This window comes from Coregonus lavaretus (assembly GCF_964263955.1).
Source record: "Coregonus lavaretus genome assembly, chromosome: 37".
Taxonomy (NCBI): domain Eukaryota; kingdom Metazoa; phylum Chordata; class Actinopteri; order Salmoniformes; family Salmonidae; genus Coregonus; species Coregonus lavaretus.
Window position 1 is genome coordinate 8796598 of NC_140024.1, and position 12463 is coordinate 8809060.

A 12463-nucleotide genomic window follows, 5' to 3' on the forward strand; every position below is an offset into this window, starting at 1 on the left:
TTATGCAACTAGCTTTCTTAAAATTATTCAGCTGACAATGCCTTTGCTGACAAAACGTTGAGAATGGACAAACATCCAACTTGTTATTCATTGGTTTTCACATTTTCCAGTCACACGTTTGCTTGGCCTATATGAAAGCTGCTATGAATACTTCTTAGATCATTATTTTTGTGCAACGTTTTTTAAAGTTGCAGCTGCATTGTGCCTGTGTATGTTGGTCTATTGCCCTTTCACCTGTGACTACAACAAAGGCTGCTAAAACTCTCTCTCTCATGAACTCCCATACAAGGGATACTCAGGAGGCAGGGGAAAACAAGGTACAATTGGCCAAAAAGCCTTGCCTTAAATGCTAAAATGGTACAACATGTAGAGACAAGAGATTCCCGTGATTGCAAGATATTCTATTTACTCAGGCTGGCTCCACCAACCAAGGCCATTAGCCGAAGCAGCTTTGAGCTGAGACATGCTCCCCGATATGATAGTTCCTCCAAACAATTGCTCCAGGTTCAGACGAGGTCACAGGCAACTCAGAGGACCAGAGGGGAGCTGGCGGAGGCCAGGGGGTATTTGCTGTCCAATTCAAAGTTCAGCATCCCACTTTGAATGCTTGAAACGCTGTGGTTTAGCAGTATATGGGAGTGGGTGAAGGAACTCACTGCATAAATGTTTATCTTTGTTTCTAATATGTGTGCAAGAGTGTGCTGATGCATACAACGTGTGAGGAATGACAAGAGGGGACAGCTGATCAGGGACATAAGTGTAAATATTCAACATTTTGTTCTAGAGAGGAAATACTATATCATGGGTTACTTTTAGTCTTACACCATTGCAAGCCCACCCAATTTAGGGGGCAATTTAACTTGATCTGGTATTGTTAAATTGACATATGTTGTCTCACATTTGTGTCTTGTTGTCTGTGTGTCTGATTGTAGATGATTTACCATCTTGTATGGTCTTGTTTTAGTGCATCATTACATGCTCAGCGCTGTTCTTTTCTATTAGCTTTGACAAATGCAAGTAAGGAGTTGATGCTTACTACAGTATGTCCCAAAGCTGGTAATGGCACTTAAGCAACTCAGCGTGCTGTAATTTTGATCTAACCCATGCAAACATACAAGTCACTGGATCAGTGAGTACAACGTAGACTCCCAGATAAGCTTGTGATCTGCCATGCATATAACTAGCACCCCGAGCTAGTAGTTGTACAAAACATCTTTGAGTAATTCTTTGTGAGGATAGCACAAACAACAATCAGATGTTGTTCTGAGATATGCATCACACTGTGGCAAATCTTGGTGCCCCAATAATTAGATGTTGAGATTTGGATTTATGACTGTTGTAACAAGAACACATACTCTGAACTCTCTGGCTCTATATTGTATGTGGAATGTACAATATCCATTCATACATTAATGTTCACCACATCTAACGAACACGTGATTCAGCCGACTTCTCTTGGTTTAAAGCAATGTAATCTTCAGAATCTCACAAAGTGATTGGTGAGTGTGAGCCTCACAGTTTGTGGTAAAGTATACAGTGAATGAAAAATGCCTTCCTTCTTCACTTTTATACATAAAACAAGAAGGGAAGAAAACAAGGCAAAGCTTCTGCCATGTGGGCCATATTGAGCACGCTACCTACATTTGCTAGCACATTAATTATAGCAATGCCAAGGCATCTGCCTCGCATTTGTAGACACACATCGAGTAATAATTAATCAGCCAATCCATTGCATTTGAGCTCTGTCTCTCAATTTCTGCACCTAAACTCGCAAACATATTTGTTGTTGCTTCATAAATCAGGAGCCAATTAAGATGGAATTGGAGAGGTATATTATGATAAGCAATTCTTAAGAATGTATTCATGAGATGATATAGGATAATGAGCAGTGCCTAACCATCATGAATTAGACAGCGCAACATAGCTCTTTACTACATAGTCAACCAAATAGATCACAATCAAACATGTTCAGTCATATGAGAGATTGAACTAGGCTACTCATGCAGATGCATTGTTCAGTTAGTCATAAATAAGGTATAAGACATTGCACATGCAAGGATTTATTATCAATATCAAGTTATGCTTCACTTCTGTGTACTCCTGAAAGCATATTATAATATGGTTTGCATTAAAATGACCAGTGTGTTAAATGATGGTTAAAAATAAGTTAGAACCCTTGAGTTACTTGGCAAGAGCTTTAAAAGCCAGTTGAATTTCACTCTACCCAGACACTAAGTAATGGCTGTCGAAGTCAGATCAAATTGTTAAAATAGGCGAATTACTGAGTCCGCTTACAGGTTGATGTTGGAAACTTGTGAATCACTATGATTGTGCCCATTATTACAATGAACTTGCCCCAATAACTTATTCTCTTTTTTAATTAGCTCATTTTTCAGAAGAAAAGGCAGAATCCTTTCATTTTCTGTTTCGAAAAGAAACTCAATTAAGAGGTCCCAAAAGGAGCCGTTAATGACCTCTGATGAAAGAGACAGAGGTTAGAACTATTTCATGTCATTATGTTATCTATTATTCCCTCTCTTATATATCCATCTATCTATCTTATTATCTAACAGTCATTTATTCTTATTCTATTCTTGTTTAGAATTATTTATAATATGCAGTTTTTCCAACATCTCATCATAATCTAAGAGAAGTTGTATCTCCTTGCAAATAATACACTGATGCAACGTCCGACTGTTTTGCTTCCCTGTTTGTGCAGCTGATGAGCAAATGCGAATTATCACCAACACGCACTAAAAGCACATGGTTCTATATAGTGCCAAATAAGGGTTATTTGGCTTGTAACCATAGCGGATTTCTTTTTGGTGCTACATATAACCTTTTTTTGTGTTAATGGACCAGTTGAATCAGATGTGCTAGCTCTGGAACAGCTGGGGGTCCCTGAGGAGAGAATTTTTTATAATCTAAGAACCTCTGATTTAATCAATTGTTCTCAATTGATAAGGCCATAAGTGAGTCTTTCACAAGACACCATCATTGGCCATAGTCATATATAACATGTAATGGCATAACACAACTGTTTAGATAAGCTGGAATGCCACTCTCATTCACGGTTGCACAAAAAGAGCTGTGCGCAAACCACGGCCCAAAACATTTGAATGAGCAGCCACCCATAAATTTGTATTATCACTTAAAGGTGAAAGAAGCCTGCAAATAACCATTGAAGGGCTCAAAGGGTTCTTTGAGTCATTATGGTTCCATGTAAAACCATCACCCTTCCCAAAGAACCCTTGAGGAACCCTCCTTTCTTAGTGTGTACATTTACAGTCACCAATCAATCTTTTTAATCAAGACAATATGCAAGTGAATGCAAAAGATTCTCTCTAATGAAATGCCCTGCTGTGCCATGAAGCATTGTCACGAGAGACAATATTATAATGCTAATTAGTATGAAATATGATCACAAAAAGGATGTTATGCTTTGGGCTTTTTTGATTACCATACAACACTTTGGAAGCCATGCTTAATCATTGTTCAGTGTGCTATGTACATAGCTTGTGGAGGTTAGGCGGCAGATGGAGTAGGCCTTGTCAGCTGACAGACATCTGTCCTCAGGCCAATGACAGATAGAGAAATAGGTGAGAGAAAAAGACATTAACATCTCTGCTGGAGGTACGTGTAGTAAGTGATCACCCAGAATTCACTCCTGACAGAAAGGTGGGACTTTCCACTAATGACCAGACACATACCCGTAGAGACCGACAGGATGGCATTGAGGTACTAAAGACCAGAAAACGATTGAGCAAGAGGAGAGAAAAATAGAAAGAAACTACTTACTGTACAATTTCTTTCAGGAGGAAGATAAGCTTGAGTTATTCCTGTCTTATGATGCCTTACTTATTTTTTGCACCGGTGATGTGGAGGAACAATGAGAAATACAAGTGAAATAGGGCAAAAGGCTAAGACACTGATGTGATATAATCTCTGGAGCTACATTTTTCAGCATGTTTTTGATGGATCTCTATGCATGCCATGTGACAGTGCACTGTATTTACAGGTTAATAAAATCAGAACGTCTTTATAAAAGTAGGGTGGGTGAGAAAGTAATCCACAAAAGCTGTGGTGTGTAAAATTGGATTTTCCAGAGGAGTTGTGGAGAGGAACAGTTGTCGATTGACGTGGATACACAGTGCCTTGCTTAGAATCATCCCAGCATTAAAAAAATAATGTTTATGATGAATAATACCATGTATTCTATCATCCAGATGCATGGCACAACGGCCATTGTTTTAGAAGATTAGCATCAGTCTGGGTGACATTCCTATAACTTGGTTTGACCCTGGTAGGGGAAACCATGCTGCAGGTACAGTGCCTTGCAAAATTATTCATCCCCCTTGGCATTTTTCCTATTTTGTTGCATTACAACCTATAATTTAAATGTATTTTTATTTGGATTTCATGTAATGGACATACATAAAATAGTCCAAATTGGTGAAGTGAAATGAAAAAGATAACTTGTTTCAAAAAATGCGAAAAAATTAATAACAGAAAAGTGGTGCGTGCATGTGTATTCACCCCCTTTGCTATGAAGCCCCTAAATAAGATCTGGTGCAACAAATTACCTTCAGAAGTCACATAATTCGTTAAATAAAGTCCACCTGTGTGCAATCTGTGTCACATGATCTGTCACATGATCTCAGTATATATACACCTGTTCTGAAAGGCCCCAGAGTCTGAAACACCACTAAGCAAGGGGCACCACCAAGCAAGCGGCACCATGAAGACCAAGGAGCTCTTGAAACAGGTCAGGGACAAAGTTGTGGAGAAGTACAGATCAGGGTTGGGTTATAAAATAATATCAGAAACTTTGAACATCCCACAGAGCACCATTAAATCCATTATTAAAAATTTTTAAGAATATGGCACCAAAACAAACCTGCCAAGAGAGGGCCGCCCACCAAAACTCATGGACCAGGCAAGGAGGGCATTAATCAGAGAGGCAATAAAGAGACCAAAGATAACCCTGAAGGAGCTGCAAAGCACCACAGCGGAGATTGGAGTATCTGTCCATTGGACCACTTTAAGCCATACACTCCACAGAGCTGGGCTTTACAGAAGAGTGGCCAGAAAAAAGCCATTGCTTAAAGAAAAAAAATAAGCAAACACGTTTGGTGTTCACCAAAAGGCATGTGGGAGACTCCCCAAACATATGGAAGAAGGTACTCTGGCCAGATGAGACTAAAATTGAGCTTTTTGGACATCAAGGAAAATGCTATGTCTGGCGCAAAACCAACACCTCTCATCAACCCGAGAACACCATCCCCACAGTGAAGCATGGTGGTGGCAGCATCATGCTGTGGGGATGTTTTTCAGTGGCAGGGACTGGGAAACAGGTCAGAATTGAAAGAATGATGGATGGTGCTAAATACAGGGAAATTCTTGAGGGAAACCTGTTTCAGTCATCCAGAGATTTGAAACTGGGACGGAGGTTCACCTTCCATCAGGACAATGACCCTAAGCATACTGCTAAAGCAACACTTGAGTGGTTTAAGGGGAAACATTTAAATGTATTGGAATGGCCTAGTCAAAGCCCAGACCTCAATCCAATTGAGAATCTGTGGTATGACTTAAAGATTGCTGTACACCAGCGGAACCCATCCAACTTGAAGGTGCTGGAGCAGTTTTGCCTTGAAGAATGAGCAAAAATCCCAGTGGCTAGATGTGCCAAGCTTATAGAGACATACCCCCAAGAGACTTGCAGCTGTAATTGCTGCAAAAGGTAGCTCTACAAATTATTGACTTTGGGGGGGGGATGCACGCTCAAGTTTTTAGTTTTTTTGTCTTATTTTGCATCTTCAAAGGGGTAGGCATGTTGTGTAAATCAAATGATACAAGCTCCCAAAAAATCCATTTTAATTCCAGGTTGTAAGGCAACAAAATAGGAAAAATGCCAAGGGGGGTGAATACTTTCGCAAGCCACTGTACATGAAATAAGTGACCAGTAACATGATTTATCACACAAACCTTTTTATATTGTGAACTGGTTCTCTATTTTTTCATCAACCAAATTGCATGGATGCTTTCCATCAATAATAACACATTTATTAAATGATGACTCATTGGCAGAATGAAATGTCTTGCAGATCTGCAGTGTCTTGCAGATCTGATCTGATCTGATCACAAAGAACAAATACCAGTTAAAATGTTAATGCCAACGTGTTTATAAAATCACCCTAACCATGGAAATATGAGCCAATTTGTTTGCCGCATAATTGATGACTGAGGCAGAGTGATAATCTTTGTGCCATTGTTAAGCTTGCCTTTACTACCTTGTGTTCAGACATGTACCATTTTAAGATTAATTAATTTATCCTCTGCAGTCTTTTCTCTGCCCAGACACCTAGTTTAATTAGTGTGAAGACATAAATAGTAGAGTGGTAGAGAAAGTTGTCCCGGCAATAAATCATCTATCAAAATGACAATATTTGATTTGCTTCATGCCGTTCCAGCAGGACCTTCTTTCTGCCTGCATAATCCGTTTGATTGGACAGCTCTACAAGGATCCCACAAAGCCGGGATATGAGATGCAAGATGTGGACCTACATTAGTGCCGGCTGCTCTTTCAAACAGCTCCTCTCACACTCTAATCAAGGCAAGCTTCTCCAGACGTAATTACCATCACCGTATTTACCAAAGGGGTTTTCCCTGGTGTCCAAGGAATTATTTGTCTTAATTATTTTGTAAACAGGCCATGAAAGTTATATACAAAGCATTTATAGCCGAATCTGATCAATAGTCTTTCAACCTTCAGTAGTTGATGATCTTTGTTGGTGATGTTGGTCTGTACAAAATATTGTTGAACGTGTGTGTGTGTGTGTGTGTGTGTGTGTGTGTGACACCTACCTACACTGTAGCACAAGGAGAACTGAAGGAATTCAACCCATATGCAGGCAGACGACAGACTTTAAGCTAATTCTGTCAGCATTAACAATTCTCTAAATGTATTTAGGCCCTGTGTCTGCCAACACAAACATTAGATTCATACCTCAACATGGTCATGGGTCAGAGACTGCGGTGTCATCCATGTCCCATAGAGTCCCACTGAGAGTGACGTGACTGAAATGATGGCCAAAACTATTAATGTCGCTGTGGGAGACTGACCTCATCTTATCTTCAATTCTTTATCTAGTATTGTTAGAATAACTTGAAATGTCAGTAAGAGTAAAACATTTTGTGTTTGTGTTTGTGTGTGTGTGTGTGTGTGTGTGTGTGTGTGTGTGTGTGTGTGTGTGTGTGTGTGTGTGTGTGTGTGTTTGTGTGTGTGAGTGAGTGTGAGTGTGACAGAGAGACAGAGAGAGGGAGATACTGTGTTATACCCCCACTTTGATGAGTATTTTACACAGTATTCAAATGAAACAACACAGTCCACACAACATAAAGAGACAACAAGACTATGTTCATAAACAAACCATCAGCGATATTTGCTGAAAAAAATGTGATGTTAATGTTAGAGTATTACTCAACCATTACAATGTATAGGACATAGACAAATACATATCTTATTGTTTTCATTTTTGCAAGTTGTACTATAGTGTAATAGAATGAGTGACAGATTCTTTACATCATCACTCTTTCCCTCCCCATCAGTCAGTAGTCTAATTACCCTAGAATCTGTCATCACCATGCCAGGGCAAAATATCAAACATATCCCATTAATACACTTCAGAGCCATGCTCATGGCCTCACTTAAAGTCCATGACCTAATACTCATCTAGCATGTGGTGTAATTATGGGTCATTCAGAGTCATACCAATGGTAATCATTATGTGTCAGATAAGACCATTATACTGTACCTGTAGGACTTCTAGGAAGACCTTTTCTATCTGCCAATCTGACCTTGAAATTAGTAAAGGTGTGGAGATCTTGCCAAAACAACAGTTTTGTAGACAGACATTCATTAATAGCAGTTACAGATATGGGTGGTTTAGTTTTTGTGCCCTTTGAAACACAAAACACAACGCTTAAATTCTGACAATCTTCCAGACATATTGTAGACGTTATTTAAAGCAAGAGACCAGCTAATTCTATTTTCACAATTTCCCCTCTAACTGGTTGGGTCATCACAGAGAGCTCTTCTCTAATGCCCTTCTAAACTTCCAATAATACAGACCATCTTTCATGACATCTGGAGGTTCTAACATCTTACATGACATATGGACTTTAGTGTGCATTGGTGACAATGTGTTTGCAGTAATAAAATGTTCCCGTTTTTGAAAGCCATTTTGTGACAGAGAAATTGGAGCAATGTTAAAAACATTGTGCAGTGTTTGTCATGCTTAGTTGTTTAACCTGGCATGAATTCAGCTAACAGCACAAGAGGGTTATTTATCTTGGCTAGCCATTGCCCTTGGCTAATAACAGCAAAGCACTTAATGGCAAATAAGTGACATATTTTCCCAAATGATTCAACAGTCTTCAAAAATGGAGCTGGCCGGTCCCCCGTAGCTATTGTCAGTGTCTATGGTGACTTATACCATTATGTCACAGTGCCCTCGGAGGGGCAAATAAGGGCTTAGCATAAATTAAAACCTCCAAAAATAACTATGTAGAACTTCTTGAAAAACAATGGCTCTGGCTTCCAACAAATCATGTCTGTTCTGTTACCCATCTTCATGTGAAGCTATGCTGGTGTTGTTGGACACATTGAAAACCTATGAGAGGCTGCACTGTCATTTGTAGCTTATCCATTACTTTAGGTATTGCTAGCTGTCAGAAAAAGGCTTTAGAACGAAAGCCTTCCTAATATTGAGTTGCACCCCCTTTTGCCCTCACAACAGCCTCAATTCATTGGGGCATGGACTCTACAAGGTGTTGAAAGCGTTCCACAGGGATGCTGGCCCATATTGACTCCAATGCTTCCCACAGTTGTGTCAAGTTGGCTGGATGTCCTTTGGGTGGTGGACCATTTTTGATACACATGAGAAACTGTTGAGCGTGAAAAACACATTACATGTCTCAATTGTCTTAAGGCTTAAAAAGCCTTCTTTAACCTGTCTCCTCACCTTCATCTACACTGATTGAAGTGCATTTAACAAGTGACATTAATAAGGGATCATACCGTTCACCTTGATTCACCCGGTCAGTCATGGAAAAAGCAGGTGTTCCTAATGTTTCGTACACTCAGTGTATGTACAATGTATTTCCTCATTCATGGTCTGCACAAGTCATAATGAGTTATAAGGATTTTATGCTTTGCTTTATTACAAATGATGGCTGAATCACAAAGCATAATTATGCATCACTGATGCAGCATCAGTTATATTTCTGATTTATTAACATAAATTATCAGTTAAACCTTGTGGATGAAAAATGTGTGTGTATGTGTCTGTAGTGTGTGTGTAGTGGAGGGATTGACTGTAGCCTACCATTCGTTATTAATGACTTCCATCTTTCTATGCATTTTAATACTCTGCGATATTGCGGTGTGGTGAAAAATTAAACAGCGTGTCTTTGGCCAATTGGTCTTGTGCCTACTGAAACAATCTGCCAGTGGGAAGGAGGAGGCCCCTATTGCCCAGTTTGTATGTTAGTACAGCTTACCGCCTCAGACTAACACACTCACTGAACTGACAACATGATGCTGATCACCTAAAAGCCTTTTCTCAGCTGATTTTGTAATGGTAGAATTATAGTAGGACTATACTTCAACAGGCCTTCAGAATGAGTTAGAGACATAAATCAATAGAGCCAGTGTAATGTGTGTCCATTTATGTTATTTTCCTCCCTGCTTCAAATGCACACACTGCTCTTCATGAAGCCAGAGTTCCACTGACAACATTCTCCCTCTCATTACCAGGTGTTTTCAACCACCAGACCTAATTACATAATTATAGAAAACAATCATCTGTGGATAGTTGGAGCCCTCACTGATTTAATTAAAAACAACATTTATTAATTAAGTCGCCGGTGCCTTATGTGACATTGCAGTTGTTCTGGAACTATCCAATGTCTAATGCAAGGATGTCATCATGAATCCATCCATGTGAAGCCCAAGGGTTATTGTGTACTGAACAAAAATATGAATGCAACATGCAACAATTTACAGTTCATAAAAGGAAATAAGTCTATTTAAATAAATTATTTAGGCCCTAATCTATGGATTTTGCATGCTCCCTCAAAACTTGAGACATCTGTGGCATTGTGTTGTGTGACAAAACTACACGTTTTAGAGTAGCCTGTTATCAATCCCAGCACAAGGTGCACCTGTGTAATGATCATGCTGTTTAATCAGCTTCTTGATATGCCACACCTATCAGGTGGATGGATTATCTTGACAAAGGATAAAATGCTCACTAACAGGGATGTAAACACATTTGTACACACAATCTGAGAGAAATAAGCTTTTTGTGCGTATGGAAAATGTTTTCATTAATCTTAATCCACATAATAATTCACATTTCCTGTTGCTGCAGGATTCTTTTCCTGCTTTAGCAAACTGGCTCAAATACAGTATAAGATTATTGTAATTTAATAGCTTGATGTCTTCATAACTCTGAATGTTTTTTGAGTGCTAGACAGCTCTTGGTGTAATCTGTATGACCATACAGCCGGACTCTTATCACGCATTTATGCAGACTTTGGTTCTTCAAAACATAGCAGTCACCTAGACATTTCCACCTCTGAAGTGACATTTTCCATGGAAATCAATCGAGCCACCTCACCCTCCATCATTTAGAGCCCAGTACTTGTCACACTGAGTAGCCTGACTTAATGGCTGCCAGCCAGGTTTCAATAGACCAGCCATTGATTTGAGGGGAGGCAATTCTTTGGCACGAAAAATATATGATCCCTTACTTCCACAGCACCACCACCACCACCATACATATAGATGAAAAATTAATCATGCCCAACTAGGATATAAAATACAGATCAAAGGTGTTTTTGTGGGAAAAAATGAAAGAATCAAATGTAATTGAGAAGCAATCATTCATCACCCACGTGTTATTTGTTTCACCATTTGTTTCTTCTGTCGATGGGTACAGTAGCATGGGGTCATTGCTGAAAATGTTAAATGTAATAAAATAGGATGATGAAGGGAGGTGATTTTCTTTCTCTCTAGTACTGTACCTTATTTCTGAATTCCCCTTTCTCCATCACACAAACACAGTGAGTGTTTTCACACCTCCACCTAATGCTGCCATTGATTGACACTCTCATTGGGGGTGTAAGGAGGGAGCCTTTTACCCACAGTGTTGAACCTCCTGTGCTAATGATGGCTGGGCCTTTTCATGTGTGTACCTGTGACCTGATCCTCTGATCCTGAGGAGTTATTACAACACGCTGCTCTCACTGACGATGTCATGCACCACTACAAAAGCCACATGCAGATGTCACACTGATGAATATGGACAAGACTTGACACTCCGGAATAGAAGATATTAACATGCAGAGGTGCACGCAGACACTGTCTCTTAGATACAGTGACAGCCATACTTGTTTACATGACATTCATTGTCCACATAAACCTTGCCAGGTTTCTTACTAATAGCACTTATCCACTAACCAATGTGCCCTCATTTTTAGATGTGTTCTCTGTGTTTATGAACTTGTATATTATTCATTTTGTCTTCATTCCTCCCAACCTACGGGTGCTGCAACACACAACTTATTTGATCACAAACAGGATAAAAGTACCATGTCCTTCAGTCCAGACTGGCCATCACATTAAAGTCTGCTCATAGTCTGCCCAGTCGAGAGCCTTGCCACTAGGTGTAGCTCACGGACTCAGGTACCAGTAACTCCACCAAGCTATAGATGCCTAGTAAATAATACAATCTAAAGGACTCCGAAACAGGTTACAGTCCTTTCATTGCATGGGCAAAGAGCAAACAGAGGCAAAGACTCAATCTTTTTATTTGAAAGGAATGGTTGCTTTTTCAATGCATCTATTCTAGTAGGCCCTTTTCCTTATCAAAGCCAGGTCCATCAAAGCTCTGTGTTTCATTGTCAATATACAGTGTTGTCTCTGTGTCACTGTGCCGGACGGCAACAAGGGACAGGTTCAGATGGTGGCTTGCTCATTATGGAGATGTTTCTGGACTGCCTCAATCACTGGGTCGGCTCTCCAATCCTAACGATTACGAGGACGGTGGAAGACGCCGGCACTTGACCTGATTTCTCATAGATCAGTGACCGTTAGCTTGGCTCCTGGATTTTCACAGCGCATGTAACTTAAAGTGACACTTGCCTGAAGCTCCCTTAGAGCGCAAAGCAAGGTTAGCTCTCTGAAACCATATATGACAAGCAGGAGAGAGCATGCCGGGGAAGTGTTTGCCGCGGTACTACAGGGAAAGCCAGAAATCCTTTCCTCTCTCTAAAAATTCCCTTGCTCCTACGTTCTCTTTTTATACAGGAAATAAGTACATTTGGGTGTGGAGAGAGGAGTGAGGCCTGGGATAGAGAAAGAAGATGAAGAGTGCATCCATATGCTTGTGTGACCATG